Below are 17,714 nucleotides of genomic sequence, written 5' to 3'. Positions count from 1 at the left end.
CCAAACATATTGCTCTGCTTTGCTTTGGATCACATAAGTGAGGCTGAGAGAGGGGTCTTGTCGTCTGGGCAGCCTAGGACTTCTCTACACACTGCCCAGACTTGCACCCCAAGGAGGACACTTCAGTGCTGAAAACGCAGTGGTTTCGCTTCGCCCCCTGGAGGCAGTGGGGGAGCTTCATGCCCCGGCACTGGGGGCGGAGAGCAGGCATAGGCATGGCTGGTGTGCGTCCTGGGGGCGTGGCGCAGCACCTGCAAGGGCCTGGCGTCCAGCGTGTGGGGGGGAGCCAGGTGCGCTCCCCCCCCGCTCCCTCTTCCTCTGCCAGTGCCTGGAGGTGCATGCTTATATTGGTTTTACACCAATTTAAATGTCCTGGCTCTCCCCCCTCTCTCCCAAAATCCTGGGAGCTGTAGTTTGGCGAGGGTACTGAGAATTGGGGTTGCCATCAATCTGGGGGGGTGGGGAGGGGGTGAATCTTTGAAAGCTCTATCATTGGCAGAAGAATTACAACTGCTTATGGTGTAGAAATGCTCACTATGTTTATGCCAATGGCCATTAAGGTTTTTTTTAAAAAGACAAACCAAAAAACACAGGCAGAAATTATAGCTCCAAAATGAATTGCTGGCTGGCATTTTAGAATTTTGCCAAATGATGGCAGACGTAACAATTGGAAAGCAGTACAACGTATGGCTCTCTAAGCCAAACACCACTCACTACCAGCTAACAGAGAACTGTGCCACCAGGTTGATCACTCTGTTTTTGTTGCCTGCACAGGTATACTGAAATATACTCGGAGTCGCAAAGTGATTTCATGCTCTTTATTCAGCTCATAGTGGTGAGGAGGAATGAATAGCATGAAATCACTTTGCGACTCCGAGTATATTTCACTGGCGACGAAGGTGGGATCCCGCTGAGCTGACTGCCACACACAGCACCGCAGCACCGCCACCAGCCGCACCGCTGCCTCGCACCGTGTATCCAGGCTTCAGCTCCGGGACACAAGGAACTCAGAATGGCAACCGACAGCAGCTTCTCGCCGTTCAACCCAGCATCTGGAGACTGGGAAGCGTACGCCTCCCGTTTCACCTTCCTCCTAGAAGCCAAAGGGGTCACCGACGAAGAAGACGCCAAGAAGAGGGCGATATTCTTCAGCGTCTGCGGAGAGGAGACGTTTGAAATCGCCCAGGCTCTCCTTGAGCCTGAAGACGTCGCTACTGTTCCATACAAAACAATAATGGAACAGCTGAAGGGGCACTTTTCGCCGCAGCCCTCAGTGGTGGCTCGTCGAAATGCCTTCTACGCAAAGCGACAAGCCCCTGGGGAAACCATAACTGGGTTTGTGACCTCTCTCCGCCAAGCCGCCCGGTTCTGCAACTTCTCAGAGCTGTAGAACATGCTTCGTGACCGCCTCGTCGGTGGCCTGAAGGATGAGAAGCTGCAACGACGCCTCTACGCTAAGAAGGACCTAACGTTCCACATATACAAAAATAGGGCAGGAGCTGTGAAGAGCAGGGCTCACTACAGGACTCGTGGGCTTTGATTAGCTGACCACAGAAGTTGTGGAAGCTTATGCTACTTCTCTATTATCAATCATGTGGCATGTGCCATGAGTTTCCCTCGGTCCTTTCCTTGGTAGCTGGAAAGCAAGGGCAAGACCGTATCATGAATGTAGCCAAACAATATAGCCAGTGGCTCTATGGTCAAATCATAGTTATGTGTTTTATATTTATAGTTATGGGGACGCGGGTGGCGCTGTGGTCTAAACCACTGAGCCTCTTGGGCTTGCCAATTGGAAGGTCGGCAGTTCGAATCCCCGTGACAGGGTGAGCTCCCGTGTTCATGTCACCAAGAATTGCTTTCTGATCTGCTGCGTACATGAAGAAGTCATGCAGGTATCAGATACCAGTGGATACCAAAGTCTATTAAGACTTTGTTGTGGTATGTGATGTTTTCAAACCCGTTTCTAAACTTCATCTGGAATATTATGGCTATTCCATAATTATGGATATTCCCTCAAATATATTGGCATATATTTATGGTTCTATTCATGCTCATACTAATATAATTTGTTTATGCTCCCTTACCAAATAGGTACTCTTATTTGAAAGTATTAAAACAAAGAGGAGAGATGAAACTGCATTTCATTACTTATCTGTTCATAGGATTTAATAATACCCCCTAAAAAACATTTCCTTAGTTCAATTAGATTATTACTGTTCTGGGATTGCATGCTAAGCAGCAGTATTTGATCTGCTGTTTCTTGGTTGAAACTCACTGCTGTTAATAGGTACCAATTCTGATCTTAATTTCCTTCTGTACTTATTCATTGAGTGGATATTTTTGGGCATGGGTTTGATTTAATTATTTCTTTATCATACCTATTACAATTCCACAATATATTTCTAAGTTCTGTTGATACATTGTACTGGTCCATAATTCTTTATTTGAATGGAACTAAGTTCTTAAATGAGTTAAACAGCTGACTCGTAATATTTTTTTTACACAAGGGAAGACTATTCCTCCATTATTCACTAGTTATGTCCATGTGTTTTGTTCCACCCTGATTTCTTCACTCCCCAGATAAAGGCTGTAAATATTTTTTTTTGCCGCTTAGCAATTATCTATTCTGACACATACTCAGGAACAAAAACAATTTATTGGGTTACAAAGATGCATTACAGTGGTACCTCAGGTTACATACGCTTCAGGTTACATACGCTTCAGGTTACAGACTCCGCTAACCCAGAAATAGTGCTTCAGTTTAAAAACTTTGCTTCAGGATGAGAACAGAAATTGTGCTCCGGCGGTGCGGCAGCAGCAGGAGGTCCCATTAGCTAAGGTGGTGCTTCAGGTTAAGAACAGTTTCAGGTTAAGTACGGACCTCCGGAATGAATTAAGTACTTAACCCAAGGTACCACTGTACTTTGGTTAAAGGAAGCAAAGTTTCATGGCTGTAAGGCAAGCACTAAGTCCCCATTTGCAGCTGTTCCATATTTCCTTCAATATCTCCACAACAACCGTGCAGCTGATAGCCGGTGATCGGTCCGAGGCAGGAAGTGAATAAAATAATTGTTAAGTTGTGGGCGAACATATCAGACGACACAGCGATTCTTCCAAGGCAGCTCTTTATTTGTAAACTGGAACAGAACTGAACTGAGGAGCTCAGTCAGCCTGCTTATATAGAGCTCTACTAGAATGCAACAGTAACCATTTTCTGTAACTAGCCAATCACTGAACGTCACTTTCGATCCTTCATTTGCATAACTATCTACAGTATCCCCCTGCTGGCCCAGGGTGAGAACTTCAGTACATAACAATAATTATGAGTTAAATGAATTTAAAATGTGGAACTATACATGTTCGGATGGCAAACTGGTTTTGTTTTTGTATCTGGTTTTCTGTAAAGAAAAAGCAGTGGAATGCAACAATTAAAGCATGGGGTAAAACGACTGCTGTCCTGTTTTTGTGTGTTCAGCTTTACAACACCCCCATCTTCAGAGTTGGGAATCTTTGGTCCACCAGATGTTGTTGAACTAAAATTCCCATCAGCCCCAGGAAGGCCAATAGCCAGGGATGGTGGGACTTGTAGTTCCGCATCGTCTGGAGGTCCAAAGATTCCCCACATTTGTATTGTAACAAACTACTGTGCAATGATCCAAGTTAATTAATTAACGACGGTGAACCAAGTTCAGCTCAGTGTAGTTGGGCACATTGCCTACAATAACACAAGAGTGAATCTGTTCCATATTTAAAAGTTTCCTGTGAAGATATTCAGTCAAGTTTCACTATTAACATTAAAATAACACGCAACAGAGCAAAAAACCATACATGGCAATACTTGTACTGGAACTTTTGAAATTATTATCCATATCCAATATATTTTACTGTTTGCTTTTGTAGCTGATGAGTGTGCAGATCCCATACAAAATTATTTGTTTTACTTTTTATATATGTATACAAAAGCCCCAAAGAGATGAATTATATCCACCTCATTAATGTTATTGCTCAGAGATGGCATAACCTATGTATTCAAAATTAAGGAAGATTAAATCTCTGAGAGATATTAAAGATAATACATTATCTTATGCCGTTCAACACAGTGGCACCAATCCAGCGCTATGTGTGAGACCAGCCAAGGCTGATTTGCATGGCCTAGTCAGATATGCATGCAAAAGCCAATGTTGCCTATATTATCTTGATCAAATCTCTTTTATTTTTTGCCCTCCTCCCCTCACCCAACAGTAACTTTCCTAGTCCATAAGTGCAGACACACACACACACACACACACACTTGCAGCTGTGGAAAAATAGGTTGAGTAGGAGAGTTGTAAAGTTAGGAAGTTAGAATCTGTTTTCAAAAGTTGCAAAAGCAGGTCTGCTTCTTTGTGAGGGGGGATGTTGTTGTTGTTTTTTTAAAAAAGGATGAATTGAACAAATCTGTGTCTAAAGGTGTGGGGTGTGAAACACAAGAGCAGTCAAGTACAACATCCCTAGAGTGGACATAAAAGGGGATGTCTGGACCAGCCAGTCGGAATTTCCTGTTTCTTCTAGGCTGGGATAGACTTCCTCTGCATGTGACTAGAGGTGGGCGTGACCTCACCTGCCCAGGTAACAAAAGAGCAGGACTGGTCAGCCATCTCTCTCTCTGATTACATTCGTCGAAGAAGCAACATCTGCTTAGCCTAAGACGCTCTCTTGGCTTCCAGGCAAGAGAGGACAAAGGACCTGTCTCCTTATGGGATGGTTTCCAGGTGTATATTACTTTTGTAACTTAAGTCTGCCTTCTGGGATCCATTTGTGGACAGAATGTGTGAGTAAGCTCTTTTTATACTTTTATAGAAGACTGTGTCGTGTCTATCTTTTATGAGGGACTAAGGGGGAAATTGCCAACGAAACGTATTTTAGAGGCTTTAGCGAGCCTGAGCAAACGCATCCGCTGTGCAAGTTTAAAAAGGGGAATGTTACTCTGCTAAATTGTAGAATTTGTTAACACAAGTTGGAAAGGATATAATCAAACAATATATCCTCTCCTGCATCCCTGAATATTCCCACAAAAGGGACTTTCAAATTAAGCCTGCCTGAACCATGTGAGTCTGGACAAAACTGACATGTATTTTCATAACAAAGCCAATCTTGTGTCATGCGAGAGAAAGCATGAAACCACAGAAAGTCTGTACAAAGCCACTTCACACAGTACTTTTTTAAAAAAAACACAAAACCATAGACCTGCTTTATGTGTGCATCTACAATGGTAAATCATGATACAGTGGTGCCTCGCAAGACGGAATTAATTCGTTCCGCAAGTTTTTTCTTCTTGCGAGTTTTTCGTCTTGCGAAGCACGGTTTCCCATAGGAATGCATTGAAAATCAATCAATGTGTTCCTATGGAGACTGTCCGGGGACAGAGGGGAAGCGCCGCGCGCCTTCCCCTCTGTCCCTGGACCTGTTTTAAAGCAAGGGAAGGCGCAGCGGGGAGAATCGCTTCTCCCCATTGCCGCCCCTTGGTTCAAAAGGGGTCCGGGGACAGAGGCGAAGGCGCGCACGCGCCTTCCCCTCTGTCCCCTCTTTTGAAACAAGGGGCGGAGGGGAGAAGATCGCTTCTCCCCGTTGCCGCCTCTTGGTTCAAAAGGGGTCCGGGGACAGAGGCGAAGGCGCGCGCGCGCCTTCCCCTCTGTCCCCTCTTTTGAGGCAAGGGGCGGAGGGGAGAAGATCGCTCCCCGTTGCGCGCGCCTTCCCCTCTGTCCCCGGAGATTGCGGGGCTGGCAACGGGGAGAAGTGATCTTCTCCCCGCCGCCCCTTGCTTCAAAAGAGGTCTGGGGTGCGGGGGCAAGCTTCGTTTTGCGAAGCAAGCCCATAGGGAAATTCGTCTTGCGAAGCAACTCGAAAACGAAAAAACCTTTCGTCTTGCGAGTTTTTCGTCTCGTGAGGCGTTCGTCTTGCGGGGCACCACTGTACAAGAAACACATCTGCACAAGGAACACATCAGCCTGGATGGCTCAGTCGGTTACAGCGTGGTGTTGACAATGGCAAAGTTGCAGGAGGAATCCCTGCATGGAACAGCTGCATATTCCTGCATTGCAAGTGGTTGGGTTAGATCTGAACTGTGCAGACTTTTCATGTTGGTGACACACTTTTTAGACAGCCATCATTCTGTGACATCACCTTGCCAACAAAGGTCCGTATAGTAAAAGCTATGGTTTTCCCAGTAGTGATGTATGGAAGTGAGAGCTGGACCATAAAGAAGGCTGATAGCCGAAGGATTGATGCTTTTGAATTCTGGTGCTGGAGGAGACTCTTGAGAGTCCCATGGACTGCAAGAAGATCAAAGCTCTCCATTCTGAAGGAAATCAGCCCCGAGTGCTCACTGGAAGGACAGATCCTGAAGCTGAGGCTCCAATACTTTGGCCACCTCATGAGAAGAGAAGACTCCCTGGAATAGACCCTGATTTTGGGAAAGATGGAGGGCACAATGAGAAGGGGATGACAGGACGAGATGGTTGGATGGTGTTCTTGAAGCTACCAGCATGAGTTTGATCAAACTGCAGGAGGCAGTGGAGGACAGAAGTGCCTGGCATGCTCTGGTCCATGGGGTCACAAAGAGTCGGACACGACTAAACAACTAAACAACAACAACAACAACACAGTGGTACCTCAGGTTACTGACGCTTCAGGTTACAGACTCCGCTAAATACCCAGAAATAGTACCTCGGGTTAAGAACTTTGCTTCAGGATGAGAACAGAAATTATGTGCTGGCAGCAGCAGGAGGCCCCATTAGCTAAAGTGGTACCTCAGGTTAAGAACAGTTTCAGTTTAAGAACAGACCTCCAGAACAAATTAAGTTCTTAACCTGAGGTACCACTGTAATTCAGTTTCCCTAGCAAACTGTAGGGTAAACTAAGCCCTTTCTGGCCCCAGGAGGAGCAGCTGACACACTAACGTGTCGCGACACACAGTTTGGAAAGCTCTGGACTAGATGATCCTCAGGGTGCCTTCCAATTCAAGAATTCCGTGAACCCAGGTGTCATGCAGCTAAATCCATATGGTTGCTGTGATGTCCCTAGGCTTCCTGTAGCGGAGGTTTGCCTCAGCATAATGTGGCAAAATATCCCAAGAATCAGAGAATACTGATTGTTGTGATGTGGGCTAGCCACACTTTTTAGAGTTGTGCAAAACTTGCAATGGAAATAATGCATAACTTAAAATATTCAATTAATGCTGAAAGTGTCGCAACTGGGGTGGGCAGGCGGTGGGTTGATTGTTTTGGTTCAATTTTTTAAAAAAAGAATACTTATAAACTATTCAACTTTGCTGAAGACTTGTATTTTAAAGAAAAGTCATTAACAGTACATAACCAACAACACTTCAACAAATGCACATTTTTATCTTCCTCGTGTAATACCAGTAGGTTTTGATTAAATGCCTTGAAAGTTACTTGTGGCGTCTTTTCCCCCCCCTAATGGAGTTTCAGTTTCTGTTCATCAAGAGAGAAATTATTATCTATCATAATGAAAAAGGAAATGCAGAACTGAAGTGTTTCGAATCATGGCTTCAATCCAGCTCACAGTTGCCTGTGCTTAAGTCCCATTGATTTCAATGGGATTGAAGTGTGATGGTTGTGGGCTGGATTGCAGCCAGACTATTTGCAACATAAAGTAGAGTTAAAAGGTGAAAATCCTTGATGGCAATGCTTCCGTAATTTTTTAAGGAGATCAAGAGTTAATTGCGATATATTCTCTTCACTGGCAAATCTGCTCTACAAACATTGTCCATCTCACTCGGAATTCTGTTTCTGGCCATAGCTAATAAGCGCTGCCACAGTCAATTAGCCAAACGCCCGTCCAGCCCATAATGATCTGCCAGATGCCTCAGGAGAGCACACAAGCAGAGATCGAAGGGAGGAAAGCACCCCTTTGTGTTTGTCTTTAGCAGCTGGTAATGTGCAATAATGGCAAATTCCAAGGCATAGTAAATCCCCCATAAAAAATAATTTCAACAAAAATTGGCGTTTTACCTTTGCTTTCTCTACCCTATTTATGCGCCCACCTCTCCCTTCTATGCCAAGAAGGTTCAAGAGCAAGGCATTGAGTGCCATGGGCCTGCATCTGTGGAACTCCCTTCCAGTTGAGGGCAGACAGCGCCCCCCCCATTGAACTTCTGCCACTTGTTGTTGCTGTTGAGTCGTTTAGTCGTGTCCGACTCTTCGTGACCCCCTGGACCAGAGCACGCCAGGCCCTCCTGTCTTGCACTGCCTCCCGCAGTTTGATCAAACTCATGCTGGTAGCTGAACACTGTCCCACCATCTTGTCCTCTGTTGTCCCCTTCTCCTTGTGCCTTCTCCTTTCCCAACATCAGGGTCTTTTCCAGGGAGTCTTCTCTTCTCATGAGGTGGCCAAAGTATTGGAGCCTCAGCTTCACGATCTGTCCTTCCAGTGAGCACTCAGGGCTGATTTCCTTCAGAATGGAGAGGTTTGATCTTCTTGCAGTCCATGGGACTCTCAAGAGTCTCCTCCAGCACCAGAATTCAAAAGCATCAATTCTTCGGCGATCAGCCTTAACCAAAGATTACAAACATAAATAAATACTTTTAGACTTTTTAACTGAATTAATTCTGATTTTATAATTTTGATTCATTATTGTATTGGGTCTCCTGCATGCTGTTTAATCATACTGTGATTAAACAGCATACAAATGGTTGAAATTAAATGAACAAAGGAAGCGGTGTACTTGTTCACTGCCAGAGCTATTCTAGGGTTGGCAGCCTAGGCGTCAAAGGCAGGAAGGCCACAAGGCTCTGCCTCCAGAACTATAATTTTGACAAGATTTGACAAATAGATTCGCTTGGGCAAGTCGCTTTTCGAGACCTTCTGGAACTGCTGCAGGGTATTAAGAAATCCGCCCAAGTCCATCCAAAGTACGTTGTCATCAGCACAGAACTATTGATCAAAAGTTGTTCTTAGCTGCCACCTCTCTCAGGTGACAGAAAGCCTAGTAGTTGCTTATGAGCTCAGTGTTATTTTAAAACATTTAAGAGGAACATTGCCTAACATATGGAGTGTTAAAAATTCCATTGGGATTTAAATTGGTCAGACTTTATTTCTGTTTCCCTCTCAATGCAGCTTTTTATGGAAGCAAACTTGGTACTATCGGAACTAAGTTCTGCAGAGTTATAGAGAGAGAGGGATGCTTTGCTTAAATTTTTGATTATTTCAGGCTGGGACAAAATGCTAGTCTGAAGCAGTGGCGTAGCGTGGGGGGTGCAGGGGGGGCCCCGGCGGCACCGGGCACAACGTCGGGTGGGGCGCTCTCTCGCACTCGAGTGCTAAAATCCACGGGTTAGGGGGCGCAAATTACTTGCCTTGCCCCGGGTGCTGACAACCCACGCTACGCCACTGGTCTGAAGAGTGAGATAAAATAACAAATATATAACTAAATAGCCTTCACTCTAATAATCCTTAGTGATGCCATTACTTAGCCAAATCTGATGGTCCTGATAATGGCATTACAGCATGGAAGGGATTCATCTACATTTTCAACCTTTCAAAGAGCATAATCAAATGGAGGGCATTACTGTACAATACTGAAAGCAATATATGTATCTCACGCAGGTTAACATAATGTTGAATTGCTGGACCTGCAGCAGCAGAGAGCATTCAGTGGGTAACTTATGGGTCAGTAAGTCAGCTAGCAAGAAGGGGAAAGTCAAGGTGTTACCTAGGATATGGTTACCAGATTTTTTTCAAGGAATCCGGGGACGCTTTTTTTATAAAAAAAATTCATGCTTTATTATTTTAGGAAAGGGTTGCCCAGAGTTCTTGACCTTTTTTAGGGAGGGGGAACCCCAAAGTTGTCGGGCGTGCACCTCGACACAAGGCAAAGGCAGGCGGAGAAGCCCATCTACAAACACACAAACACCCCCCAAAAAGAGGTTAGGGTGGGGCAGTGGCGTAGCGTGGGGGGTGCAGGGGGAGCCGGCCGCACCGGGCGCAACATCTGGGGGTTAGGGTTAGGGGGCGTGAAATATACTCAGAGTCGCAAAGTGATTTCATGCTCTTTATTCAGCTCATAGTGGTGAGGAGGAATGAATGAAAGTCCCCTCACAGTATCTGCTTTATATACATTATTTACACAATAGGCTGCCCATGATTGGCTAATTCCGGAATTCTACTGTAAGCCAATCAGGTTGTGGATTCACTTCTATCTGGAGCATGATTGGGTGGTTCCTGCCAACCAATCATACTGCTGCATTGTTCTAGGACCAATCAGACTGCTGCATTCTGAATCCTATTGTTCTAGGACCAATCAGACTGCTGCCTTTTGGATCCTATTGTTCTAGGACCAATCAGCCTGCTGCAGTTTGGATCCTATTGAACTCAGTACATAACAGGGCGCAAATCCATGGGTTAGGGGGTGCAAATTACTTGCCTTGCCCCGGGTGCTGACAACCCACGCTACGCCACTGGGGTGGGGGGAGGGAGAGATCGAGTAAAGGCACTCGCTGGTCTTGGGAAAACACGCATTAAAACACACACACAAGGCCCCATCTCTCTTTCTGTGTCTTGCAACGCTGTACAGCTCTTTTCTAGGCCTCTCTTTTTCACCATCTCGCTTGCCCTCCCCCCCCCCCCAACTTGGGTGTGCAGAGCCCGCAGCAGAAGAGCTCCGCTTGCTCTTCTGCTGCGGGCGGCTCTGCGCAATTTTGGGGCGAGCGTTGATCAAGGAAGTGAGCCAGAAGGAAGCTCTCTGGCTCGCGCCTCGGTTTAAATAGCCCCCCTCCCCAGCCAGCAGATTGGCTGGTTGGAACTTTGACGTGGCCGGGACCTCGGGTGCTGCTCGCTGCCATGGCACCTGCCATGTTGCTTCGCCAGAAGTCCCCAGGCATAAATCAGGAGACATTTATTAAAATCCGGGGACAGATTTTGTCTGGAGACAGATTGGTGAATCCAGGGACTGTCCCTGGGAACCGGGGACGTCTGGTAACCCTAGGAGCCAGGGACGGTGGTGTGATCTTCACTGAGGCTGCGCATGCTCAGATTGGTTATTTAGCTGTGAGAAGGTTTTCTTGTGAAAGTTAAGCTGAATCTAGTCCAGCTCTGAATAGGGCTCATTAAAAAGCAAAACCCCTCTGTTTTTTTCTGCTCAAGTTGCAGACTGGCTTGTTCAGTAAACTTTGACCAGGATTTCCCCTCGGGACACTGTCTGCTTTATTCAAATGCAAACAAATACCACCCAATTAATTCTGCCACTTTCCTTTTTCAGCCATGTACAGTACTTGACCTGTCTGGATGTACTACAACACAAGCTATTATAGTCTTTTGTTTTTAATGTAATTACTGCTTCAAAGCCAAATTGCAAAATATATGGGACATTTTAAAGTGCAATTTCAAGGTCATTATATTTGCTCTGCTAATTTCCTAGGGAAACCTATCGGCAGACTTGCCTTAAGCATCCGGGATACTGTTCATTAAAGTATGGCAAATTATCCCCCCCCCCCTGAATTGCTATGTTCTTTTAAAATTCCAGTCTAAAGATTCTATCCATTGTCTTTAATCTTTTTTTTTTTACTTTAAACTATTCCTATTTTTTAATGGCACACTGGAAGTATCAAAATAGGCTAGGAAGAACAAGCATACATTCTGCCATCTGTTTGAAACTCATGTAATTCCAGTTTTAAATTACATTTTCATACTGAATGCTTCTGAAGGAGGAGGGAGAGAAAGACTGCTTTGCTGTTAATCACTTAATAAGAACCACAACCTTCATTAACTTGATTCTGGATTCAGACATGAACTTTCGGGGGGGGGGGAATGTAACCAATGACCCTCTCTGCAATGGTCAGAGTTGCAATCTTTGTAGATAACCTTTGTTCAATTTTCTCCCCAACTTGCCGGTAATGGCAATAGTAACCAGGAGAGCCCTGTTGTCGCCCCCCTGCATGCACCGCTGCTGCTTTTACAGGAGGGAGGGAGTTTCATAGATGTGGTGCCTTCACCAAGAATGCCCTGCTTGTTGAGTTGCAAGCTTAAACTGAGAGAGCTTGGAGCACAGGCAGCAGCTTCAGTGGAACAGGAGAGCTTTCTGTGGGATCCTTGCTTTCCCATAAGTATGCAAGACTCCACCAATTGGTCAATTGGTCTTCTGACCCTCTTTTTTTGTAGTGATTTCTTCTCTTTGGAGCCCAAACTATCACATTTTACCTTTCCCACAAAGCACTTTATTGGGGAAAAATGTGCAAGGGACCAAATTATGACAGGTGCCCTTTGCCCTGACTGCTTAATATCTGTTCACAGCCTCTGCCCAGAAACAATATGATTCCCCCCCCAGCAGTTTTCCAGTAACAATGCTTTGAGCAGCTAAATTTACAAATCTAAATAAATGTATTAACAGTGAAAACAGGATGGAACAGCCTGGTTGGATAAGGCAGGAGTTTCATTTAGGACAAGGGAGCATCAGGGATGGTGACAAACCTGTGAGCTCTTGTCATTTGTTCCCAACAGCTGGCAATTGGTTCATGAGGCTCCATTTTTAGTTTCATGGAAAGTGGCAGAATATTTATATTACACACACACACACACACACACACACACACACACACACACACACCTGGCAGGGTTTCCCCAGCCACTCTGGGCGGCTCCCAACAGAATTAATGATGATGATGATGATAAATGATAAAACATCAGACATTTAAAAACTACCCTAAACAGGGCTGCCTTAACAGCCATAGACCTATTACAGTGTGCTTAGATTTCATAGGCATACAATACATTAACTTTTTCCTTCTACACTTGCTCCATGTCTTTGCGGTTTTGAATTTTTGCTAGAGCAGTTTGTTCCAAAATGAGTATCCATGGCATGTACCAGGTTCATATGCAAAGTACATACCAAGTGAGTGACATGTTACTATAAATATTGGTTGTTAAAAATGCAATAAATATTTCGTGTTTTATATGCCAAGCAACCATAAACTTAATATACAAAGTTTTGCAATGGTGCATAGAATGACTCCTCTCGCCCCCCAAATGTGTTTAGATATGAAGGACGCTCTGGGCAGGAAATAGGAAAGAAAGTACGCTTTCTGATAACATGCATGAGGTGCCATGTTACTGAGAAGCAGCCTCAGGGCGCCATATGATGGCCTGTCATACAATAAAATGTATAAGACTATTGCAGTAAATAAACAAGCAAAACATTGGGAGAAGTAAGAGAGAACAAGATGTACACACACACACACACACACAGAGAGAGAGAGAGAGAGAGAGAGAGAGAGAGAGAGAGAGAGAGAGGGGCACAAGTTGTATAGTACCAAAGATGGAGGGGCAGAACTAGGGATGGCTTTCACTGAAAATCTTAATGTCAAGTTTATGCACATGGATTTTTTCCCTAACCCCTGTCTCACTCCTTGATCTCAAATTGGAAGTAAGAATTCTCTTTCCTCCTCCCCCTAGCCTGGTTCTGCTAAAAATATGAACAATTTTAGCATAGTGTATTTTTTTATTATACCCCATATTACACTCACATTTGATGTGCATATACACCCCTGGTTTCCTAAAATACAGCACATAAGCAGATACATACAATAATGCCATATAAAAATTTCTATTACTTCCCAAATTATGGAACAGAAATTTAGTAGTGCATGGAGCCTAACTCTCTTACACATAGGATACATGTAATATGCACATTTTTGCATATAATTAGTTGGGCTTTTAAAACAAACACTCAACATTGCACGAGGTGGTCCAATGCAGAAAAAGCTCATTGGAGTCAGAAGTGCCAAATTCCATCCATAAATCACGCCATAATTTCTTGTCCAGTTCTTGACAGCTAGCTTAGCGGTGGCAAGATAGCACGTGCAGCAAGTCAAGCCCAGAGTATGAGACAATGCCCTTCTTGTGCTCAGAGCAGTTACAGATATGCAATCTGTTGAGCCACTGTGGACCAGGCAAGAGAGTGAGTCGGCCTTTATTCCATAGCCCAGGCTTTCTGGCTCTCATGGTACAGCCAAGGACTGCCACAAGCTCCCACTCTCCATACCACTTAATGGTCCCTGTGCTGAGCATTGGCCAGACATACTTTGGCTCTACTGTTTATAGAGGCTGAAGATCAGCCATTGAAAGAACTATAGCTGTTTCTGATCATTCATACCCTTTAACACCATCTGTCAATCATTACTGGTTCTGTGGGTCATCTCTCTGTTTTTATTATATTTTACGCATTTTGTTTCACGTTAAAGATTTTTTTCAGCTACAGCCTTTGGAAGTGAAATAAGATGCAATCTAAGCTTATGCAGCAGCCTTTGCTTGGTATAAGCAGTTGGAAAGCTATTGCCTCCTCATGCTGATGATTTAGATTCCAAGATTCTTTTTCTGGTGGCACAAAAAATAAGCAGGCCACATGAGCCCCATAAGAGCAGAGTGAATAATATGATGCAGGACTGGTAAAGGTAAAGACAGGTAAAGTCTCTGACACTTGGCATACCCTCCAACATTCCTTGGGTGACAATAGGGACATTTCTCACTCCCCTGACTCCTATCACACCAGAAGACCAACAGGACACAGCGCACACACTCTCCAGCGTCCTGAGACAAACCCTTTATCCCACTTTATTTTATTTTATTCTTTGGTAGATGTACTAAAAGAAAAACACACACCAATAAATGCATTTTAAAGGTTAAGGGACCCCTGACCATTAGGTCCAGTCGTGACCGACTCTGGGGTTGTGGCGCTCATCTCGCTTTATTGGCTGAGGGAGCCAGCGTACAGCTTCCGGGTCATGACTAAGCCGCTTCTGGCGAACCAGAGTAGCGCATGGAAATGCCGTTTACCTTCCCGCCGGAGCGGTACCTATTTATCTACTTGCACTTTTACGTTCTTTTGAACTGCTAGGTTGGCAGGGACCGAGCAACGGGAGCTCACCCCATCGCAGGGATTCGAACCGCCGACCTTCTGATCAGCAAGTCCTAGGCTCTGTGGTTTAACCCACAGCGCCACCTGTGTCCCAAATGCATTTTAGAAAGGGGCAATATTAGATATGGATGCACAAAGCATTAAAACACACACACCAAGACTCCTTGCGCTCTGCTCCTCTCCCCCTCTCTTTCCACCCAGGGTGGCCCTGCCCTCTGCCTGCCCCCTCAGAGCCGGCACGCCACGTTGGGCTGGGCCTCGGTGGCAGCAGCCTCACCTCCTTCTTGCCCGTTCACCAGCAGCTGCTGTGAGCTGCCCAGGGAAGGAGGGCAGCGGTGGCAGCCAGGGAGAAGCAATGGGAGGATTCCTCGCAGCTGCCACCGTGCCATTGTCATCATTCGAGACAAGCACAGGCTCATCTTCGTCCCTGAGCTCAGCAGTGGTGCTGGCAGGGAAAATCGGGACATTCTGGGATCAAATCCAAATTCTGGGACTGTCCCTGGAAAATCGGGACACGGGGGGGGGGTACCTCATGGAAGTGTACTGAACACGGGATTCTCACAAAAAAAGTTGATCAAGTACTTCAAGCAAAAAAGAGGTGCGCTCAAGTTCCTATGTACTCATATTGTTTTTGCAAATGGCGCCAAATTTCATCCTATACGGTACCCTCAGACCTACAGTGGTGCCCCGCAAGACGGAAAACCCGCTAGACGAAGAGACTCGCGGAGCGGATTAATTTCGTCTTGCGAGGCACCACTGTATTGGAAAGGGATCTGGCTGAATGGAAGAATCCAGCTATTGTTTAGAATCTAATTTTTCCAGAAAATATGTGGATTCCATACATGCCACAATGTGAGTGTTCTCTTTTTGTCCTGCAATTATCTGTGATTAATCTTCTTTTGGCACTGTAAGATTTGTTCCATTGCCCATAAGAATATCTTTAAAGTTTTTTGCCTTTGTCGCGTTTAATACTAACAGACACAAATTAGGGTAGAAAAGGAGCAGATCTAATTTTGTGTTATACTAGCAGACACTTGAGTCATTCTGATCCCAGCGTTGGGGATCATCAGTGCTATGGCATGGTGTCTACTTCTATGGAGCACATTAAACCATTTTATAGTCTTATTTAGTCAAAGTAACAGGCAGAGCTTACATGTATTACTCTACTATTATGAGACATCATTCTGTCTGGATGGTGCCAAGGGAGGGAAATTCAATACAGTTCTCATTTAAAGGTGAAGCTGCCGAATTTGCACCGTCCTAAACAATGCACGGGATGCGGGTGGTGCTGTGGTCTAAACCACAGAGCCTAGGACTTGCCAATCAGAAGGTCGGCAGTTTGAATCCCCATGACGGGGTGAGCTCCCGTTGCTCGGTCCCTGCTCCTGCCAACCTAGCAGTTCAAAAGCACATCAAAGTGACCACATGACCTGGAAACTGTACGCCGGCTCCCTCAGCCAATAAAGTGAGATGAGCACTGCAACCCCAGAGTTGTCTGCGACTGGACCTAAAAGTCAGGGGTTCCCTTACCTTTACCTAAACAATGCACAGACTGAAAAAGAGTCCTCCTTTGGAATCTGCACTTCCCCAAATTTTGCAGTGCAGTAATGGGTACAAAAATGCATTTACTAGAGCAAAGTGAAAACAAAATACAAAAATATTAGGCGAACATTGCTGTGCAGGGGAAAGTGCATATTAGGAGAAATTCACAAACTGATTTGGAAATGTGAAGGATTGAACAGGACTGGAAGAGAGAGGAACTGGAATGGACAGATTTTCCCACCCCTAGTGATGTTGTTGGGGCTGGTCAAAGATCTCCCAAATGCCCACAACAAGAGCAGCAGATAATGGGAGATGTCGGAAAACAGGGCCAGTGTTAGCAACCAACTTGGCATGTGGGCAAACTCATGGACCACTGGGCTGGGGCCTGCTCCTTCCCTTGCCCCCTAACAGCCTGCCTCCTGGGCCACATGGGTCCAAAGGTGCTTAGAGGAAATGAAAGTGTCAGCTGCCTGGAGCCTCAGCTGCTTCTTTGCTCCGTGGCATCTCCTGCCATCTGCCTTATACCGTAAGCCAGGCAAAAGCAGGAGCCAGCAGGAGCACCTGAAAGAATGGCCTCCAGCTCAAGACGCTTGGTTTTTTGTCTCAGGGAATGTGGCAGGAAATTGGTCACAATGGAGGGGAATTATGGAACTGATTTCCGCAGGCCCTGAAGCAGACAAGTGGTCTGAGGAGCACAAGGCTTCACAGTTCCTGACATACATAGGCCAGAAGGGCAGAGATATTTGCAGGTCACGGACTGCAAGTAGCAAGCCAGCCCCTGAGGACAACAAGAAACTTGAGATGTTGTTTGCAAACTTTGAAGCATATTGCACTCCACATATGAATGTCCCTGTGCAGAGAAAACACTTTTTTGAGAGCCAACAAGGACAGGCTGAATCCATAGATGGAGGGTTAACGCCGCTTTGTTTTATAGCAAGGGACTGTGCATTTCATGATGCAGATGATATGATAAAAGACGGTGGGGTTGATCTCCAAAGATATACAAGAGGAATTGGTTGCAGGGAGTCAACTTAACTTTTGAGACTGTACTAAAGATGGCTCGTGAAATGGGAAGTCCTGAAATCTTCTTCTGCTGCCACTGAGGTGCGGGATTTTTCTGAGAATCAAGGCTGCAGATCCGATTAAAACCACCTCCAGTATTAAATGGTGTGAACCCAAAAGTAGCTTTAAGGTAATGTCTAGTTTTCCCCTAAGGGAAAAAGCCCTGAGGAGCATCAGTCACTGCAAAGTGATGATATGGGTT

At 45.3% G+C, this 17,714-nt stretch overlaps 1 protein-coding gene and 1 long non-coding RNA gene across 5 annotated transcripts in view; one reads left to right on the top strand and one right to left on the bottom strand.

Moving 5' to 3' along the window:
* Positions 1-17,714, top strand: part of LOC308571467 — a 150,852-nt gene that overhangs the window by 1,041 nt on the left and 132,097 nt on the right. The gene's annotated exons all lie outside the window — the stretch shown is intronic.
* LOC308571350 (uncharacterized protein) overlaps positions 1-17,714 on the bottom strand; it is a 127,677-nt gene that overhangs the window by 96,809 nt on the left and 13,154 nt on the right. Inside the window, exon 2 of one of the 4 annotated variants that reach the window (XR_014001305.1) lies at positions 8,338-8,551. The exons of the other annotated variants lie outside the window; for them this stretch is intronic. The gene's annotated coding sequence lies outside the window, so the exon portion shown is untranslated. Of the gene's footprint in view, positions 1-8,337; positions 8,552-17,714 lie in introns of those variants that run through there. 4 annotated transcript variants of the gene reach the window in all.

This window comes from Podarcis bocagei (genome assembly GCF_964188305.1).
Source record: "Podarcis bocagei genome assembly, chromosome: 13".
NCBI lineage: Eukaryota > Metazoa > Chordata > Lepidosauria > Squamata > Lacertidae > Podarcis > Podarcis bocagei.
Note: the sequence above shows the minus strand (reverse complement) of the source record. Positions and strands in the feature narration are given on the sequence as shown.